We start from the raw sequence: 14,812 nt of genomic DNA on the forward strand, positions 1-14,812 counted from the left end.
TTGGCACACACCCCTAATCCACGTTGTGACACTCACTAAGAGTCTTGTCACCTCCCAAGTCACTGAGACGAGGGTGCTCACTAAGAGTCTCCGTTCACCATCCCGGCGTGGTGGAGCTCAAGCCACGTACAATCTTCTTCGGGCTCCCACAATCAACTTGGCAAGCTCCGCAAGAAACACCTCAATCACCAAGATCGCCTAGGTGCTGCCAATCACCAAGAGTAACAAGCTAGGGCCTTCACTTGAGTAAGAACTGATCACCAAGAACGGATGCACACAAGCTTCTCTCTACTCAAGTCCTTAGTCTTGCTTCTTGGATGATTGAATGATCAAATGAGTGGAATATGAAGCTCAAGGTGGCTCTCAATAATAGTATGAGTGTATGAATGTTGCCTGGTGTCAAGAGACTTCAAAATGACCCATTGGAGGGGTATATATAGGCAGCTCACGCGGATAGAGCCGTTGGAGAAAAGCTGCCAGAAAAGTACACAACGCCGGTTAATCCGACGGCCCTCCAAAAGTCATCGTCGGTTTAACCGATGAATGTAAACTGTCCATTTGAAAAACTAGCCGTTACAACTCGGGCAATTTAACTGACGTATCATCGGTTTAACCGGTGAGTGTAGTTGTCCACTGATCAACTGAAAAACCAACTATCTGGACAACTGCACCGACGTTAATTTCAAATATCGTCGGTTTAACCGGTGAGTATAACCTTAGAAATCTCTGGAAAAACCAACGTTCTGGACAACTGCACCGACGTTAATTTCAAATATCGTCGGTTTAACCGGTGAACTCAGTGTCCATGCTTCAGTGACAGCGTTTAACCGACGTATAGAAAATTGATGTCGTCGGTTAAACCGGTGATAAGACTTTTTCCTGATTTTGTCTGTTTTGATTTGAGTCTTGAATGAAATCCAATTCTTCTTGAGATATGAGTTGAATAGCACTTGTTTGAGCTTCCAAGAACCTGAGTGACCAATGTGTGCATCCATTTTTGATTGACCATGTCTGTAACGGCCCAGGTTTTTAAATAACCAATTTAGGGTAATTAGAACCAAATCATGCATCATATGCTTGAATTGCTTGAAAAAGGATCTTTTTGTAAATATAAAAAGATTATATGTGTAATTATGATTTTATGCAAGGTCCTTTCTATAGTTATTTTGAATGGGGTGTGCAATTATCGCTTTTGTGGAGGGTGTTTTTGTAAAATTTCAGTGCATTTATTGCATGGCAGCACATTTTGCTTGTAAGTCTATATTTGAAGTGAAATTTCTTTGAAAAAGACAAATTCCTTGAAATTCCAAATCCCTTCAATGTTTTTAATTTTAGCTCTTGAATCTTTGATCAAATAAATTTTTGCACAACATCAAAGTTGTAGATCTTGAAAAATTGAACAACTTTCATGTTGGGCACTTTTTCATTTGAGCTTTAGTTTAAAAGTTATCCTTGTTTTACTTTCTGGTCCTTGGAATTTTCGGATTTTGCAAATAGACCCCCTTTCTCCTTTCTCCCTGCTCCCCTGCTTCCCGCGCCGCCGACAGCGCCACGCCGCCCGCCGCTGCGCTGGGTCGCCCCCGGCCAAGTCCGACTTCGCCTCCGCTTCACGTGGCGCCCCCACGAGCTTCTGGACCCAGCTCCCCGCGCGCTGGAGCTCCCTCCCTTCGCCACGCCACCCCGACGAGCCCAGAACCTCCTCGCGGCCGCCACCGCGACGTCGCCGTGGCGAGCTCGCCGTAGAGCCCCAGGGCCTCCTTTCGCGCGCGCCCCAGCCTCTGGAGAACCCCTACACTCTATTCTGCACGCTCTTTCTCCGATTCCCCACTCCGACGCCCCAGAACACCGCCGCCGCTCCGCAGACCGCCGGCGAGCCCAGGTCGCCGTCGAACCCCCTCCTCTGCCATTCCCCGCCCCAAATTAACCCCGCCAGTAGCTTCGACTCGACCCCGCACAGCTCCCCAGCCCCTTCTCTTCCACCCTTGACCATCGGAACCCCCTCGTCGTCGTAGCCGAGCTCCGCCGCCGCCCTGCTCGCCGCGGAGCCACTCCTCCGCCACGGTTCGACCCAAATAGACCTCACCAACACCTTCATCTTGCTTCACTGGTCCTCATCGGCACGATCTCCTCCGCTTTTGTCCACTGGAGCACCGTCCCCGCCTTGCAGACCGCCGCCAGACCGCCGTCCACCGCCGACCGCCCTCCTCCGACCCTCACCCGACGCTCCAAGTACACCCGGAGGTCCGCCTTGGCCTGCTCTCCATTTCCCCCAACCCCACCCTCGCCGCAGGCGATCGCCGTCGCCGGTTTTGGCCGGTCAAACCACCGCCCCCTGCTCTGACTCGGCCAGGGACTTGGTTGTTAAAATTAGAGAAACGCCGGGGGGTTATTTGAATAGTCAGTGACTCATATGAATAGTGCCAGTAGGGACTCCTTTGTAATTTTTGCAGTGAACTTTGAAATTCCATAGAAATTCATAGGAAATTCAGAAAAATATAAACTTTGATGTTTTGGAATCCTTGTGTTTAGCTCTATGCAGTAGAATCATAATATGTTAGGCTTTTGTTGAAAGTTTTTGCTGTATAAATGGTTTTGTGTCACTAGGTAAATAAATACTAAATGTTTTATCTTTTTTCTTATATGATGATTAAAAGCTTGTCTTGCAGTGAAACTTTTATGGTAGTTCACTCTTGTAACACTTGATTTTCTATAAAAATTTCATGATCAGTTCTCATGTGTAGCTTTTTCTTTGATTTAATGTTTGTTTAGTAGACTTTAATTATGGTAAATAGTTTCTGTTCATAATAAATCATGAAAATATTTATGCATGTTCTTCTTGAGTATCTTAGCTTGTCCAGGAAGTTTGAGCCTTAGTTCATGGCTATAACAGGAGCTAAAAATGAATCTTGATAATCTGTTGTTCTGTTTTGTTTATTTTCTCATAATTAATTCTCTGTAGATAAAATCATGAAAATTTTACAGTAGCTAGTCCTTTTCTGTGTCAACCTCCTGTTAAATTTTGAGCTTCTACTTTGCTCTAGTTTGACCTGTATAATTCAAGCTTGATCTAGGTGTTATTTGAATGAAAGAATTGTTGTGATTAATTGGCTACATGTCTTGGCATGATTTTTGCAGGGCAGCTTAGTCTGTTCATGTTCTATTTAGGGTAATTGTTGCTAAATTTATTGCTATTTGTGATCTGAGTTGTTTATTTAATTAGCAAACCTTGAGTTAAATGCTATAGGAATCAACCACCACTCATTTTATGAAGTTAGTATAACTTGCTTGTGCTGTTGATCATGATGCCTTGTGTAGTTAAATTTGTTATTTAACTACTCTATAAACGATTGCCCATGTATGTTTATAATGTTGTTCTTGCATTACATATAGACACGACTGCCTTATCGGACGGAACGTACGAGCTGATCCCGGAATCTGTCGGAGGTGATCTCGAAGCTCAAGCGAACACTGCTGAACTAACTGAAGCCCCGAACCAAAGTTCGGAAGAGCCTAGAGCTGAAATAGTTAGCAACTACCGAGAAGGCAAGCCCCGGACATAACCTATATTTCAAATTATTATCATTTACTATTATTATTTGTTTATGCATTTACAGTTCTTAGGAGTTGAATTGAAACCCTAGATGCATGATCCTAGGAACCCATGTACTGAACACTAGACCTGAGTTCGACTACTTGCTAAGCTTATAGGACCGGTAAAAGTCGAGTGATTGCCTGTCACTCGCGAGCTTTATAGGAATTGCTTGTTTACTTTCTGTTATCAATATAAGGACGACGGACGGGGTTGTGATCGATATCATGACTTTATGTGAGACCCCGTCTGTGTTGATGAACTTGCTAAGGTCGCGGGGTGTGGTAGCGGTGGTTAAGTTTTTGAAAGTACTAGCCACATGCCGTAAATATGGTACGCGGCAAGCCTAGTAGCCGATTGGACCGGGGAGTGGATATACCTGACACTCTCTCTTAGAGATAGGTTTTATTTTTATGTTGTGCAACACTACGACTTCGAGGGACAAGGGTGGACCGGGCACGGGTGGACCTTGGAGCCCTGTAGTCGGGGAGAGTGTTCCTATCCACAAGCCGGAAAGAAAGGTCAACGGTTGTTTGGAAACGACCCGACGGTGTTCCAAACGTGTGTGTTAGGTTTGCCTTGCAAGGTTGAATTTCGATTCAGAATCGTCCGCCTCTCACGATGAAATGAGACTGCTTGATCCCTTTGCCACACAGAGTAATAAGAGCAACAATATTATTTATTAATCTTGATGTTTGCTTAGTTTTTCTACCATGTTTGGATAGTAGTTGCTTACATAGAATGGTTAATCTACTAGAATCTTGAAAGCTAAAACTTGAAAGTAAGGATCTACTCTTTATTGCTTTTCAGCAAAAAGGAAAACCAGAGTCTCACAAACCTTGCATAGTCTAGCTATAGTGGGCTACTTATACCCGTTGACGGTTAAGTCTTGCTGAGTATTAGAATACTCAGCCTTGCTGTTGATACCCTTTTTCAGGTATGAGTCTTGAGGACCAGGTCGCTAGTTTGACCTATCCCTGCTCTTTGCCTCCTGGCTGGTCTGTAGAGTGGGATTCGTCTTCGGCCGGCAATGACCATGACGAGTGATACCTTACTTGGGCTAGCTTGGTATACTTTTGCGACGTGTTGTAGCCATCGTTGTCTCTTTCCGCTGCTTTCAAACTCTGAAGTTAAAGTTATGGTTTGTATAACTGTTTTTTTTAAAAGTTTGTACTTGTAATAATATTTTAGAACTGGTTTGTAATCATTTTATGCCTGTGTTGCAAAACTTGTGGTTGTAATATCTCTGGACTCGCCTTCGTGCGGGGTATGCTTGTTCGATCCGAGAACCGGTGGTTGTATCGGGACGTTACCCGACAGACCAAGAATTGTTCCGTTTGAAGTGCGTTTGAGCTAGTGTTGCCTTTATGGTGATGCCCTGCGCACTTGAGCCGGGATAATTCAGGTGGTTCTGCCACAATGTCCATGCTCAAGTTACTTGGCCTTAACCCCTCTTAATAGTGCGATCTCTACAAAACTATAAAACCCATACTAATCTAAGTGTCCTTCTCAACCTTGCGACACTTAGGACTAGAAAGATCCTTAGTCTTGTTATATACTTGAGTTGAATACCAGGATCGCCTTTTTGAATGATGAAATTTAGGGGCCTCTTTAACATATGATCCAATGAGCGATAAGATTTCATTAAGCTACACAAACTCATTAGTCACAATAATGGTTGTCATTAATCACCGAAACATACCTTGAGGGCCTAGATGCTATCAATCTCCCCCTTTTTGGTGATTGATGACAACACAAACAATAACTTAAACGAGTAAAGCAAGAAAGATTAACGCGCGAAAAGAAAAGCACAAAGAGCACGAAGGCTCGAACAGAATCCATAGACATGTCATAAAAGAGCAACACGTACAAGAGTCAAATATACATGTCCATAAACTAGAAGCTAATAAAGATACAACAATCAAGTCCTGGCATCTACGATCGCTCTGCTAGCTCTACCCTCCCCCTGACTCTAACTCCCCCTAACTCTCTCCCCCTTTGGCATCAAAGCACCAAAAAGGCGAGCTATGGGTCCTGCTGTCGCGGCACGGCGAGGAAGCGGTCTAGGTCGTCGTCGTCGTCGGACAGAGAACTCTCGGTGACGGACGGGAGCTGCGGGTCCGAGCTAACTGGAGGTGTAGCTGTCTGGAGGCTCTCGTGCTGGCACTGCCTGGAAGAGAATCCGTAGAAGTCATAAGCGGGTCAGCAGAAGAGGTGTCAGCATCTGAAGTCGTGACTGCTGAGGTTGCTGGCTGCATCGACTGCGGTGGTCGGGACTCCTCTCCTCCTCCTCCTCCCTCTGAAGGTAGTGCCTGTGGTACGATGGGGAGGGCGACTGACTGAACCGCTGATGGTGAGTCCTGAAAAAGCGTAGTCCCTGGCAGTGGCGAGAGGGGGGGGGGGACGTCCACAACTTGGGCTTAAGGCCCGACATGATACAAAGGCCTGCTCGGCCCAAAACAGGTGACGCAGCACCTTGTCATGGACCCATAGACTGACCCACAAACTTCTGGTGTTGAGACCAGAACCAAAAGAAGCGCCTCGTCGTCAGGTTTCCAACGCATCTGAGAACACCTTATTTGGACGCCGTATGAAGGAGGTATTGCCGTTTGAGTACAGGGCTGTCGGCTGAATCCGAACCGAACGCGCAATCGAAGTTGGCGATGACTCGTAGCTTGGTGATAAGGCCGGCTTGAGCGTGTCCAACATGGTGATGTCCTCATAATTTTCTTTTTTCTCTCTCCATGGTATGACACCACACATGTCCATTTGCATGTATGTTTGCGGCTTGTTTTTTTCTCTTTCCGTGCATGATCTGACACCACACACAGGGGTGGGCCCACATGTATTCATAGGTATTCAGTTGAATACCCATTATTTTGGAGAGAAAAATTTAGTATATAATGTATACCATGTATATATAGGGAAAAACCAAATAGACAAAGCTATATCCAAGCAAATTGGGCCAACTCAGCGTTCCCAGCCGGGCTCCCTGCATCCCTCCCCTCCAGCCAGCGCGTCCAACCCACTTGGCGGCCAGCCCATCCCTCCCTCCGGCCTACTGCCTGCATCTCTCCCTCTCCCTCGACTCCCTCACGGGCACGGCCTCACCTCTCACGCGCTCTCACCGCTCACGCCTCACGCTTTCACAGCTCAGGAACCCTAGGCGGCCGCGCATCCCGGTGAGGCGGCGCCGGCGCGGCTGCGCGGGCCCGCGGGGAGGCGGCAGCAAGCAGCGGGGGCGCGGGGCACGGGCGCGGCCGCTGCGGCGCTGCCGTGCTGCGCGGCGGCGAAGTCGGCGACGCCGACGCCGCGACGCGGCGTGGGCCGTCCGGCCGGCCGGCGCCCGGCGGCCGGGGAGAGGGAGCCGTGAGGGCGAACAGCGAACTGATTAGTGAACTCTAGCACAAGCACAGGTTTGAAATTTTCTAATTACTAGAGCAATAGCAAGAGCACAACAAGGGCTAATTGCTAATTGAGTGATTTCTAATCTTTTGTTTTGTGTGCTATTTGTTCAAAGATAGCGGTAAATTTCCTGGTGAGGATGGTTTTGTTGATCATCTAGTTGGTACATTATTGCTGTGTCAGAATTATTGTTTAGTGTTTGATTTATTGGTCATGAATCCTTAATCTAGGCTATCAAAAAAAATGTGACATAGTTAATTAATACCCACCCTCCAAATTCTTGGCCCGCCCCTAACCACACATGTCCACTTACATGCATGTTTGCAGCTTATTTTCTTTTTTCCTCTACATGCGTGCACGCTCCTTTTTTTTCTCCGTACATATGTGCTGGCACGTGCCGTCAGTCCTCTCCTTTTTTTCTTCTTTCTTTCAGTGCTTCTCTTTTATTCACCGTGATGACTAGTTAATTGCTAATTTTATTTACTATGATGACTTATTTATTCACTATGTATTACTTATTCATGTAAAATATTTAATTGCATGTAACTAATTTGTTTGCAACAACAAAATATTTGTTCGCTCTGTATATTAAAATTGTTCCTTGATATTGATTCATTTGTTCGCGATATACATTTTTTGTTATTTATCCTGTAAAATCAAATGTTCGCGATGGATAATATTTTGGTTGTTGTATATTATTATTTGTTCATTATGTTTAACTTTTTTTCATAGAAAACAATCATTTGTTTGTGTTGTTAAAATATATATTTCCTGTAGCCAAAATACATTATTGAGTATTTAAAAAACTTTTTTTAAAATATCGTAGAATCATAGGCAAGTTGTGGTCTTGTTTTGTTGTCATAAGAAAGATAATGGTGGAATCCAAATTTAATTTGGATGTTTATTTTAATACTTATAGCTTTTTTTAGTTTTAAATTTACATGCATATGAATAACGTGACATCATTATCCTTTTGCGTGCATCTTTCTCCACTTAAGTAGTGTTGATATGTGAAAATAGTACATCCTAGCATGGGTCTAATTACAGCTTATTATGCCGGCACCCGCGATCCTTTAGCTTAGCGATGTTTTGCGAATCATCATCCGAAGCGAGCCACGCCCGCGGATATGCGCCTAGGCCAAAGAACCTCTTAAGTGCACAACGGGCCGAGCAAACTCAAGAGCAAACTCAAGAGCATCTCCTCCTCGATTTTCACGTCCCCTCTGTCTACAGTGCCAAACAGTACATCTACAGTGCCAAACAGTACATCTACAGTGCCCGTCCACAACGGGCCGAGCAAACTCAAGAGCATCTCCTCCTCGATTTCCACGCCCCCTCTGTCTACAGTGCCAAACAGTACATCTACAGTGCCAAACAGTACATTTGCTCCTTCATTTGCTCTTCTCGCTGTGGACAGTCTTAGACCGTCCACAGCGATAGGAGGAAATGGAGGAGTAAATCTACTGTTTGACACTGTAGATGCACTGTTTGGCACTGTAGACAGAGAGGGCGTGGGAAACGAGGCAAGAGCAAATTTGCTCTTGCTCTTGCCATTGTGGACAGCCTTATACCCCTCTTCTTTTCCATGGTTCAGCAACCATTTCTGCGGAGCGGCCCATGTTATCATCCGGCCGCCGACCCAAACTCCTTCACGGGCTCACAGCCCCGTCTCGAGCTTGCGTCCGCCTGGGCCTGGGAGTCTCGGAAAGCCTGGCCGTCCTCCCGAGAGTCGGAGCCGCTAGTGGCCGCCTAGGGTTCAGGCGCGCGCAGTTGGGAGGGTCGGGAGGGAAACCGGCGCAGGGCTCACGCACCTTCACGGCCCCGATCACGTTGCAAGCAGCGAGGTAATTCATGAATTTCAGTAATTTGTATCTTGTTTTGTTCGGTCGGTTGCCCCTTATTTGCATCTGATTTGGACTGTTTATGGTTGCTGTTTACTCTGTTTGTAATCGAAGCATGGACGGTACCAACGCTCTGATTTTGCCCTGCAAGAGGAAGAACAAGGCTCAAGGGAAAGCCAAGGTACTGTAAATTTCATCTGGGAACTATTTCTCATTTTCAGTGTGGCCAGCAGTGTGATTTTGTGACTTACATAACATCTGTATTGCTAGAATGGTAAGAAAAACAGACAAGACCCAAAGATAAGCAAGACTAAGCTAAAAAAGCTGCAGAAATTGGAGGTAAGCCTCCTTTAGCTAGTGTTTGTTTTGTTGATAAATGGTCCTTGAGTGTCTCTATAAATGACAGACTGAATTTTCCAGGAGGAAAAGCAAAAGAGGGTACTGCAGGCAAGAAGCTTTGAGATTTTGCGGTACACTGATCTCAACTTATTCTGTCCAGAATGGTGTGCATTTTCTTATGATTGTACATAATTGTGGTCTGGCATGACAGGAATCATAAGATTTCAATTGATGAATATTCGCTGCTGCATGCGTCAGCCACTATTGGTCAAGTATAATAGACACCATCAAATTTGTTACTTTTCTCAGTTTAGATGTAAATTCTTCATAGGCTTTCATTCTAACGCAGGCTGAGACTTTGAAAAATAAACTTAGGTGGGCTGCGCAGTTCTCCAGGGCAGGTTTGGTGGTTCCTGAAGAACTCTCGTTATTAAAGAAAGATGATTGTCAGAAAGATTCTGGAAGCAGTGAGGCTTCAGAGGAAGTTTTCCCATGTAAATTTTTTGATTCTACAGATGCAAAACAATGTAGCAGAAATTTGACTGGTAGGAAAAGTAAGAATGGCATAGAGAATGATGCAATGAAAGAAGTGGAATGTGAGCGAATGATAGATATTGGGATGAGCAATCCAGAACCAGAAACTGAAGGGACTTTAGATCTTTTTGACGTGTTGGATTCAACAATTAAACCAAGTGTTCCAAGTTCCTCTTGCGAGGAGATTGATATGCAGGTGAACTACATCTTTACATGTTTTTGTTCACCTCATCATTTAGGTGATTTTTGTAAAATATTTTTTTCTCGAACACGCAGGAGAGTTGCGTATCTTCGTAACATAGGTAGAAGATTTTTTGTAAAATATTGGATTTACCTGTTCCCTAGTGACATTGCATCCAGAGGCTGTTGTACTTATATCAGAGTTTACTCATTCATAACCCTTTTATTTTGGTAGGATGAAGAACTGATACAGGAGGAAACTGTTGTAGAAGAGTGCTTCAATCCGCCAATTGTAGTACCAGTATCAAGGCCATATAAGGTTGAGAAAGCAAGGAGGGATCTCCCAATAATAATGATGGAACAGGAAATTATGGAAGCCATCTATGAAAATTCTGTTGTAATTCTGTGTGGAGAAACAGGCTGTGGTAAGATCACTCAGGTGCCATAGGTGAGGATGTTCAAAGACATGGTGTTTCCTAACCTTTTAAGCTGAGTGTTCCTGGTAATCACTGCTCATTGTCACCTGTTTTCTGCAGTTCTTGTATGAAGCTGGCTTTGGCACAAGCAATCGAGTTGACAGAAAAGGTATTATTGGTATCACCCAACCACGACGTGTTGCTGTTCTTGCCACAGCTAGGAGGGTTTTGTATGAGCTAGGCCTTAAGCTGGGAAAGGAAATTGGTTTTCAAGTTAGGCATGATAAGTCGGTACGGAGTAACTCCTCCATCAAGTTTATGACAGATGGCATTTTGCTGCGAGAGATCCAGGTTGTGTGTCTGATTACTTCTCTGGGTTGTTCGTCCCTTGTCTATTTTGGCACGAGCCATGTTTTCTTGAGTCAACTTACTGTTTACAATGATAACTTGTGATAAAAAGGGTTAACCTTGCCTGAAGTGCACCTGGTTTAACTTTGAAGGTCGCAGCTGTCAAGGGTTTGTCATGTTCACTAGCCAGCATAACAACTCTATTGAGGCTTAATCTTCATACAAGCTGTTAGCTTTGACACCAAATTAATCCTGTCGCATGTTTTTCTAATATCATCTTCCATAATTGTGATAATCTTGCTCATCACATGACTTGCTGGTCTTCTCCAGAGTGACTTTCTGCTCAAGAGCTATTCTGTGATTATTTTGGATGAGGCGCATGAAAGGAGCTTGAACACAGATATACTTATTGGGATGCTATCTAGAGTTGTAAAGCTTCGCAAGGTTGCATGCTAATGTTTGCTTTGTTTTCATCTGTATGATAGGAAAAATATAGCTATTGTTAACCTTTATATGTACATGGCAGAATTTGCATGCTGAGCATCTGGACAAATTACGTTTGGGGCTCATCAATCCTGAAAATGTTATTAATCAGTTGAAAGTTGTGCTGATGAGTGCTACCTTGCAACTGAAGGACTTCATTTCGAACAGAAGATTGTTTGATGTGATCCCGCCAGCTTTAAAGACGTCAATTCCCAGTAACAGTTCACTTCTCAAAGAGGACCCATGATGATTATTTAGGACATGCTTGTAAAAAAAGTTATGTCAATCCACAAGAGACTTCCACGAGGTGGAATTCTTGTCTTTGTTACTGGCCAACAAGAAGTCGATCATTTATGCAAGAAATTGCAAAGAGCATCCAAGCAGCATACTGATAAGCAGCCTGAAAAAGTTGAGGGAGATGGGAGTAGCTTATTCCCAGAAGTAGACAAGAAGGATATGTATGAAGCCTATGATGACATGTTTCGCTCATATGAGGAAGATGAGATGAATGGTGGGACAAATGTAAATTCTTCTGATATTGAAACAGAGGATGAGATGGACACTGACAGTGAGGATGATTTTTGTCATACTTATGAAACCAAAGAAGAGGATGGTTCAGTATTAGAATTTTTGAAAGGTGCTGAGGGTTCATCTGTACTGAAGGAGTCGTTTGAGGCTATATCAAGAGAACCAAAAGTACAGGGAGGTGTTGAGAAATCGAGTGATGCTACAAGTTTAGAAGAGTCAATTCCTTCCGTTCCTTGTTTCAGTAAATGCACAAAACGTATGTCTGTTTTACATGGTAAGCTTCGGGTTTTACCACTATATGCAATGTTACCAGCTTCGCAGCAGCTTAAAGTATTTCAGGATATTCCTGAGGATGAAAGATTAGTTGTTGTTGCAACAAATGTTGCAGAGACCTCTTTAACAATTCCTGGCATAAAATATGTAGTTGATACTGGGAAACAAAAAGTTAAGAACTACAATCATGCTACTGGGATGGTGAATTATGAAATATAGTGGATTAGCAAGGCATCCGCGTCCCAGCGTGCTGGGAGAGCTAGAAGAACTGGTCCTGGGCATTGTTACCGTCTCTACTCAGCTGCGGCATACGGTAAAGATGAATTATTCCCGGAGTTCTCTGAACCTGAGATTCAAAAAGTTCCAGTCGACGGAGTTGTGCTGATGCTCAAGTTTATGGGAATTGATGAGGTAATGTGATTACAAGTTATTTCCGATTATTATATTATGTTCCTGTTTGGATATATTGCATTTCGAGCTAATTTTTATGCAATACTGTTTCATATTTATTGATGTGCAATAGCTATTGATAAGTTCAACAATTCCTGCATAAAAATATGTAGTTACCTTTTCATTCTTATTTTTCTGATGTGTTACCTTTCCTGATTATGTTACAGTCAAAATTTCCCTTCCCTACGCCTCCTAACACGGAAAGTTTGGTTGAAGCGGAGAGGTCCTTGAAGACGTTGGAAGCACTTGATAGCCATGGCAAACCTACACCCTTGGGGATGGCTATGGCACGGTACCCCATGAGTCCACGGCATTCTCGTCTTCTTCTGACAATAATTAAAATTTTGAATAGTCAGTCAGGCTTTGCCAGACCAAACTTCATATTGGGATTTGCAGCTGCTTCTGCATCTGCTTTGAGTTTTCCTAGTCCTTTCCTCATGCAAAATGAATTTAGTGGTGAGTCAAAAGAACATAACTCAGACTCAGACTCAGACGATGAGGATCAACAAGAAAGAAAGAGACAGAAGAAGAAACTCATGGCCATGTTGAGAGATTCCCATGCAAAATTTATCAATCCTAGTAGTGATGCTTTAACCATTGCTCATGCTTTGCGGTTGTTCGAGTTGTCAGAAAATACAGTGGAATTCTGTAGAGTGAACTCACTTCATCTGAAAACAATGGAAGAGATGTCAAAATTGAGGAAGCAACTTGTTCGATTAATATTTCACCATAGTCAATGCTCTGAGAAATTTTCTTGGAAATTTGGGGGTTCTGAGGATGTTGAAGAGGCTTGGAATAGTGAATCTGACACAAAACCAATGCAATTCATTGAAGAGGAAATTCTAGGGGAAGGCATATGTGCTGGGTGGGCTGATAGGGCTGCAAAGCGGATTCATACATTCTCTGCATCATCAAGATATGTGAGGAAGGTTCAAGCTGTTCAGTACCAATCCTGTGCTCTCAGTGATACAATATATCTCCACCGATCTTCTGTTGGCCAAATTGCCCCAGACTTTGTAGTTTACTCAGAACTAGTTCATAAAAATAGACCATACATGCATGGTGTAACTAGTGTGAAGCCATCCTGGCTTGTGAAATATGCCAGCTCTCTCTGCACCTTTTCTGCACCATTGGAAGATCGAGAAATGTATTATGATCCTAAAAAGGATCAAGTCTACTGTTTCGTCCGTCCCATCTTTTCTCGACATAATTGGCAACTTCCCCTGCATAATTTACCTGTGAATGATGGCTCCATCTGGTTAAAGGTATTTGCTTGTGCTTTGCTTAAGGGGGATGTCTTGCCATGTCTTAAGGAAGCTAGGGAGTTCCTGTCACTGTCACCATCTGTTGTCCTGGGGCCTGTCATCCACAGAAAAGTTGGAGACCTTCTTAGTAAGATGAAGACTGGTAAAAAAATTAATCGACAGCCGAGCAGCATTAAGAGAGGCATGGAATCGGTATCCATATTTTCTTTTTCCTGAGATCAAAGTGTGTTTTCAGGATAAGTTTCACAGCCAGTTTGGAGCATTATGGAATCAAATGCACCGGGAAATTCGTCTTGAGTGTCAGATTCTTTTTCCCAAAGCAGTGCAGGAAGGATAAAAGGGTTATTTGTTTCAAGCATATTGTAGTGCAATTGCTTGACATGCTTCTTACGGTAGAGATGGCTTGGATGAGGGATGTATGCAAATGTTATTAGATATTCAGTAAGACTAAATCTGACAGTATAGCAAGGTAGGATAAATGCTGCCAGTAAACATATAGATTCTAGCTGTAGCAAACATGTTAATGTAAAATTAATCTCAATTTGTTTCACTGTCATTTTAATGTTGTTTGTTGGGGCACTGCCCATATTTTTCCTTATTTGCCATGCAGAATTGCCGATTAAGTCAAATACGTTTTTTTTTCAATACATTATTCTCTGCTGCAGTATCCACTGGAGCTGAAAACTGTTGTGCCAAAATCCTGGAAGTCAAAGATAGTGATTCATAGCATGCCTACAATTTCTGAACAATTATTAGACCAATTGGACATGATCTGCTGCCATGTCAATTATTAGACCAATTTCTGCGCACTATATGATCTGCTGGCTAGGCAGTTTCTAATTCCTAAAATATGACAGATTTGAGAGAGAAAACTTGCATGAACTCCATTTAAAGGCAAGCCATGCTTTAGTTATCCAGCACCTTTGAAAAAATATTTTACTTGTTGATTGGTTTTAAGAAATACTATGCTTGATGTTGATCTTGCAGATGGCTTATGGGATGGCACCAGCGAGGGAATTTTTGAGGGAGTCGACTAGCTGATCTTGCATGATAATCATATTTGGTTTGATTTCTAGCTATGATACTCCAGCAGCACTCAAATGATTGGGGGGGGGGGGGGGGGGCGTGTAGGCTGGGAAAATATTGTTGCCACTTCTATTC

The 14,812-nt window shown here is 43.5% G+C and overlaps 1 pseudogene; it reads left to right on the forward strand.

Annotated features, from left to right (window-relative positions):
• Positions 1-8,575: 8,575 nt before the first annotated feature.
• Positions 8,576-14,245, forward strand: LOC120678665 (annotated as a pseudogene).
• The last annotated feature ends 567 nt before the right edge of the window (positions 14,246-14,812 follow it).

This window comes from Panicum virgatum, chromosome 6N, assembly GCF_016808335.1.
Source record: "Panicum virgatum strain AP13 chromosome 6N, P.virgatum_v5, whole genome shotgun sequence".
In the NCBI taxonomy this organism is placed as follows: domain Eukaryota; kingdom Viridiplantae; phylum Streptophyta; class Magnoliopsida; order Poales; family Poaceae; genus Panicum; species Panicum virgatum.